The sequence below is a fragment of the Galeopterus variegatus genome, unplaced genomic scaffold (assembly GCF_000696425.1).
Source record: "Galeopterus variegatus unplaced genomic scaffold, G_variegatus-3.0.2 Scaffold11330, whole genome shotgun sequence".
Lineage (NCBI taxonomy): Eukaryota > Metazoa > Chordata > Mammalia > Dermoptera > Cynocephalidae > Galeopterus > Galeopterus variegatus.
The window spans coordinates 8386-15651 of NW_007737441.1; the positions used below are offsets into that span (position 1 = coordinate 8386).

The window sequence follows — 7266 nt, forward strand, 5'->3', positions numbered from 1 at the left end:
ACACCGAGGGTTGCGATCCCGTTACCGGTCAGTAAAAAAGACAAAAAAAAAAAAAGAAAAAAAAGAAAAGAAATTCAGATAAATGAAGATAAATTTAGATAAATTTATTATAATAAAAAAGCAACTTAGTAGAAAAAGGAGAATTATTATTACATTACATTTTCAATGGCTAGATATGCAGAGGTATTTCAAGGGGATAGGGGCTGGGTTCTAATCATGAACTATAAAATGTTTAACGACAACAATGCTATCTGTATAAACTGAAAATAGCCCTTATTTTCCAGGCAACTAATTGGCAAAAAATCACTTATCCACAAGGTGAATTTCCTGACATTTTATAAACATTTCTGTTAAATCCAGAGACATTATGAAACAACTTTTAAGCGGCAAATTATTCAGTACATATAATGGTTCAGTAAAACTGTCTTGAAAAAAAGTTTTAGAAATGGAAATAAGCTAACTAGATAGCTATAGATGTTATAAATTTGTACTATAAAATTTTCCAACTCCTAAGATGGCAGTTTAAGAACCATAACATAGTCAAATTTGAAAACGCCCATCTTATAAACAGGGAATCGTGCGTGTTGGGGGGTGGGTGCTAAACGTCCCCTCCGTAAGCAGCTTAGGCTTCACACCCCACAGAATCGGCGAGTCTCTTGTCACAGTTTGAAAACAAGGCAGTTTTAGGAAGGGGGAGAGGGGACCACCTCTCTCCCTATTTATTAAAATGGCAGTATTGTTAGAGAAGTCCATTTGATTCCTCCTTTCTCTACTCCTAAGCACTAGGAACCACCTACGAGAAGACCTTCTGTGCGGGTGCCCTGACCTATGACCTCATGAGCTGTTTCCAAGGGCAAGTGCCAACGGTCCGGCCGCCTGGAAGTGCCACGGGAACACTGAGTGCGTCCCAGCAAGCCGCCCGTGCGCGCGGCCAAGCATCAGTGTGGACGGCACCTGCCACCTGCAGCACGGACCTGCCCAGCTGGGGCCACGAAGAACCTCTCGGAAGCAGCACCCCGCAAGCTGCTGTGTCCTCATTGGCTTTCAGAGGGAGAAAAATGTGGCTTTGTGGACTCCTGGCTATGGATATGAAGCTTAGTAGGTGTTCGGAAAATAGAGCAAAATGGCCAGGGCCCCTCAAGTGTTCGGAATCTTGCCGAGCAGCTGATGTAGATATGCACGTGTGCACCCAGGTGTTCCTTGTTATTGTCTGATGTAGATATGCACGTGTGCACCCAGGTGTTCCTTGTTATTGTCTGATGTAGATATGCACGCGTGCCCAGGTGTTCCTTGTTATTGTCTGATGTAGATGCACATGGGCACCCAAGTGTCCTGGGTTATGGACTTGAGTATAAAGGACCAATGGCTCTGATACGCTGCACTTCTCGGTGCCCAGGTGTTCCTTGTTATTGTCTGATGTAGATGCACATGGGCACCCAGGTGTCCTGGGTTATGGACTTGAGTATAAAGGACCAATGGCTCTGATACGCTGCACTTCTCGGGATGCTCGAGGAAACCACCAGGGCGGCTGCTCCTAGTTCTGAATAAATCCTATTAACTTTTCACCCAGGGCTCCCAGGACCTTTTCCTATTGCCTAGCGCGTAGACCTGCGTGTGGAGGGTTTGTGACCTAGTCCGGATGATGGGCTGGAGGGGTCTGTGAGCCCCAGCCCTGCCTTTACGGTATGAAAAACCTGTTTCCAACATGCAATTGATTTTAACAGCCTAATTTTAAAAAGTGGAATTATAGTTTCCTCTGTGTTATTCATATCTTCATATTAATATCAAAAGCACTTCTATGTTTAATTATATTATCTACAGTAAATGCTTTGTAGTTAGCAGTGCATATCGTCTTAAAGCTACTCCTATGAAGTTAGAAGCAAACTCATAATTTCAAAACACAGATCTAAGGTCCCTTCTAAACAAGGTGATCTGAAATAAATTTTGGCCTCGAAACATTGAACCCTCATCAGGTGAAGTCACTTAGAGATAATAGAAAGTGACAGAAAAATCCATGAACAGCTCCGAGTAGCAGGCTTGCAGAGGGCTGCTCCCCTGCTGCCGCAGCATCCTGCCGAGCACATCCACCTCGGCAGCCAGAAGGGAGAGCTTGTGAAAGGCAGTGATGAAGCCTGCAGGGTGGAGCTGAGCCTGGGGCACCTAGTGGAAGTCGCATGCTTTCCAGAGTTGTATGTGTGCTCCAGCAAGACAAGTCAGAATAACACCGTGCGGGTTGACTGGTTTGGAAAACCATTCTCTAAAATATTGCTACACATCAGTGTTCCGGGTGTCAGTTTGCTGAATAGGATCTGGCCTTAGTTTTAATATCATTGAATTTCTCTCCTTGGAAGTAATTCTTGGTCACTGAAGAGGACATTCTTTAAGGAAGATAGCATTCCTTTTAGTGTGGAGCTGTAGGTTTTCTTTGTCCTTTTAAAATACTTCGCAGGGCCCTACTGTACACAAGGGTTCTCTTTCCAATGTAGAAGGGGTAATGGAAAAGTGTGTTGTCTTTTGCTGTAAATGGAAGAGACTAGTCCCAAACCAAGGGGATTTTTAAGCCCTTTTCATCACCCAATTGAGTATTTTTGCTTATAGCAAATTGTGTGTTTTGCTGCACCTGCTGGTAAGGAGAGTTGAACAGGAAGGTGCCCACAGGTGAGATCCGGGTGCTGTCATGCAGCACTGCTAAGTAGGTCTCAGAAAACTTGAAAGCAGCTGGATATTGTGGTAACTGCTGCCATGTGGCATCAAGAAAAGCAAGAAATAAGGAAGACTTTCTCCAATCTCTTTAAATGGTGGCATCTGTCTGGAACTGATATACTGCCATGACCCACTCCTTCTGTATCAGACTCTGAAATCTAGTCATTCTCGTGAAATAATGATCCAGCATCACTTGAATGAGAGAAGCTATGAAACAGCTCAAATCTCTTGCCTCCTCCTCTTCTAGGTCCACACAGAGAAGTTTGCTTTCTAACATGGACACAAGTTCTGCTGACTGTTTAAGGAACGTTCTTGCATATTCTAACCGAGTATTTTCCAGTGAAGACAACCATTTCTCTTCAGTTTCTTCACAAGGCTCATGAATGCATAGTTGCTTACGTTTTACAAATGCCATCTGCATTTCTTGAATATTAAGAATACAAATCTGATTTGTAAAGATGAGTTGTTCGTGGGTGACTTTTAGTTGTTGCATTACAAATCCTCTGGCTGATTTTCCTCTTCTACAGCACGTCTTTGATGAGGGACATTAGCACAAGAGCACTGCCCTTTGAGTGGCACCCGGACCGAGTGGCATTGTTCTGCCATCAGGAATGGGAAAAGACATTCAGATCTTGGTCTGCTAAAGAACTTGGCACCACAGAGTATTCTAGAAGGCAAGTGCGTATCATGTACCTTGTTAACAGAACAAACTTGCCGTCCTGAAGCACATGTCATCTTAATTTTCTGTCCCAGTCTGAGTGAGTTTCAAACAGTGGAGGTTTTTGGCTCTTGCCACCAATAGCTCCACTACCTCCTCCTCCTCCATCTCCTGAGAGAATTTCATTAATTTTTTTGGCTGAATTGTGGTATTTTTTCCCCCAACATATTCAAATGCAAAGAATAGATGGAGGTCTGTTGGCTGGAAAGCATGAGCTAGGCATTCCTTTTTGACACTTTCAGGACCCGATTCATCAAATTCTGAAATCTGTGCTAGAATAATAACCCTGCTGGGCTAAATCTCGGTTTCTCATTGAGGCCTAGGACTTTCTGCTTCCTGTTGTCATTCACTGTGAAAATGTACTCAATACACATTAAAGGGACAACATGTTTACCAAGGAGAAGGTTTCTGTACTGAAATTTGGGTAATGACATTGGGTCATCTGTAATAAAGGAAATTTGGAAGTTTCTCTATATCTGGCTTCCCCACGAATCCTGCTGACTTCTGTGTGTGGTAACGCATTTTCTCACAAAATGATTTCATTTACGACAATTTCTCCTGACAAAAGAAATGACTCCAGTTTTTTTTTTTTTTTTAATTTTGATTCCAAATTGATCTAATCCTCAGACTGGGACAGTGGCAGAAGGTAGGTAGGACCTGAAGATGGTTCTGCGCAGCTTGAGGGAGAATATGGTGGTGCTGCCTTTTTGCCCTGGGCCCTGTCGTGGGCCAGCTGCAAGCTGACACCTCCAGATTCCTCTGGACATAGAGCTCCCTGCAGGGGGCTGACAGGCAGACACAGGGAAGAACGCCTGCATGGTGCTACCAGAGCCGGCACGGAGCTACCAACAGAGGCTCCAGGGCCCATCCCCCTGGTATTTACATGTTCCAGACGCCATGTGTTAATTCGTTTTACCCTCATATTGATCCTATAATGTAAGCACTATTTATTATGCTTATTCAGTATATGAAAGTATTATAAACTGGGCCATTTGTTTGTATGACTGTGAATAAACTATAAAAAGATAAGATAATTTTGACACCATATCTTAAGAACATCAGTAAGACATACTGTTGCTAACCTACTTTAAAGACTTGAAAGAAAAAGAAAACAAACAAAAAAATATGTAGTGGGCACCTGCTATATGACAGACATAGTGCTCCTGCTTTAAATTAGTGCTGCATGTAACCTTCACCCAAATCCTCTAGGGTAAGTACATTCAGCTACATTTGACAGATGGGAAAGGTAAGATATATAGACTTCAATCCTAGGTGTATATGTATTTATGTACTTAAAGAACAATCGGGTGGTTGATCATTAAAAATATGTTAAACGTTTATTCCTCAAGGGTGTCTTTGAAAAGTGGATTATGAGTGTCATGAAGTGTATAGGTTGATGAATTTTTTCATCTTCCTCACCTAAATTTTTTACCTATAATTTTTTACTTTGACATTTTAAAATCATGTTTGCTATGTACTGATTTATCTTAATTTTATTTGTTAAGTTTTTTAGCAAGGGACATAGAAGTAAAGTAAAAGAGGCATGAGGTAACACAAAGATGTTAGAAATTCATATGTAATTGAGGAGAGAAAATAATGATTATTTAAAAAGACTACTCCAAATTGTTCCAAGAGGGATGACATATATTTGTATATAGCTAATGCTTAAGATGTTGTCTTTGAACTAACTTCATTAACTCAACCATTGGTGAGAGTGTTATGAGTGTCATGATGTCAAGTTATAATTCATAAAATATTTTTAAGGTGCAGAAGTAAATGGTTGATTTTGTTTCATATAAAAGTGTGCACTAGAATAAATAAAAATATCTCTTTTTTATTAAATTAACCTCAATATCAGCTACTAAGTTTAAAATAATGTTGAAAAGAATAAGCTATAGGGAATTCATATTATCATGTATTTACGTCTTTGTACCACTTTAAATGTCATGGATTTTTGTGTTTTCTTACTTCATCCGAGCAGTCTATGATATTACCCAGTACATTTCATTCATCATGAATGAGAAGAGAGAAACAAATGTGAATAAATCAAATCAATTTTACAAAATTCAAAGACAACAATTGGACTAAGTCTCTGTGTGTGTGTTTATGGGTGCACGTTTGTGTGTGTCAAGCAGAGCAAACACGTTCCTGATGATGGCTCTGTTCGGTCTGGTCTGTTTCAACATTTTTTTGCCCAGCTATTAAGGATCTTGAAAACCGAACTGTATATGAGGCCCTGAATAATCTATTGCATACTACCAATGCATCATTAATTTTATATGAAACAAGTCATCAAATATTTGTTACAAAGCATATGTTTATTTACAAAATTCTCAAAACCCACTCTAAATAAATTATCAGCAAGCCATATGGATTGAGTTACTTTTCACATCTTCTTTAGCTTCATATAAAATATAAATACTCTTAAAATGTATAGAAAGAATAAAGTATTCTTAAAAGCTGTTCTAAAATTAATTAATAAAGAGATTTGTGTTAATGATTTTGATATTTTGGTTTGATGTATTTTATTCTACTAAATGATTGGCAGAAATACAGAATGGACTTAGGTCATATTTTGATCAATAGTAAAATGTTTTATGTTTATTTTAAATTTAGCTTGTTTCTCCAATAGCATTATGCAGCATATTTAAGTTATCATTCTAGATATGCACAAGAAAGTATTCATAAATTTTCACACTAGATTTTTAATATATCAGGAAAATTTGATATTTTATTTGTATGTTTCTACTGTTTTTATCTAACATTTAATTTTAATTTGTTGTGATTCCAAATATCTTTTAATTTTTACTTGGATGTGTGCTTCTTAAATAATACTACAGAAAAGAAGCTTGAAGTATAATCTTTAATATGATTTCATGCCTAAGAATCATAATTCAACTTAAAAAAAAATGTTAGGGTAGTTGAATTCTTTTCAATTGAAAATACCCTTTAAGATTGGGTTTTAAATACCTTGTTCTTTATTTAAATTAAATAAAAAGTATCTTTGATATATTCCAATGGAGAATGCAACAACGTTGTGTCATGGGCTAGGAATAAATTTATTGCTAGTCCTTTACACTAGAGTATTAGCTTCATGAATTTGTTTTTGTTATTTACTGATGAATCTCTAGTACCTAGAATAGTGTCTGGCTTCCTGCACATGCCCAATATTTATAGTTTTTGGAATAAATATACAAGTATAATTTTATTGAGTCAAAATATTCAAAATGAATTAAATGATCATAAAGAGACCTAACACATATCACAAATAGAATTCTTACACACATACATACAAACATATGTTATACACAAATAATTGATATAAAGTTTAACACTGTACATATTTTTAATTTTACATTTGCTATTGAGTTAGTTCCTTTCTTGGAAATCTGAAAGATGGAACAATTTAAAAAATAGCTTAACTTCAGGATCACTGTGTTTGTTATTGTAAATTCATTGCTAAAGCTCTGTATAGAAATTGCATTTTTGTATTTTCTCAACTGATCCCCAAGTTATATTTTGTGATTCCTAGGCTAACTGACCACCCTTCATAAATGCTGTTGCTATGAAAATTTAGCTAAATTTATTAAGTATGAAACCATTAAAATGGGTTTAAAAATACCACCATGGACAAAGGAAATAAAACAAATCCATAAACAAATCATTTTTAACATAGCTTGAAAACAGTATTCAAGATGTCAAGAGCTCTGATTTTGAAATTCAAAAATTTCAGAAAAACTTTCCAGCTAGTTTGTGATGTATTCACTTTAAAAATCCAGGATTAGAGTAAGAACTCTTCATGCTACTATTCGCATCCCGCAAAAACCACTGAGGAACAGTTTAAG

The 7266-nt window shown here is 37.8% G+C and overlaps 1 pseudogene; it reads right to left on the reverse strand.

Moving 5' to 3' along the window:
- Positions 1-1983: 1983 nt before the first annotated feature.
- On the reverse strand, positions 1984-4107 carry LOC103610580 (annotated as a pseudogene).
- Between the last annotated feature and the right edge of the window lie 3159 nt (positions 4108-7266).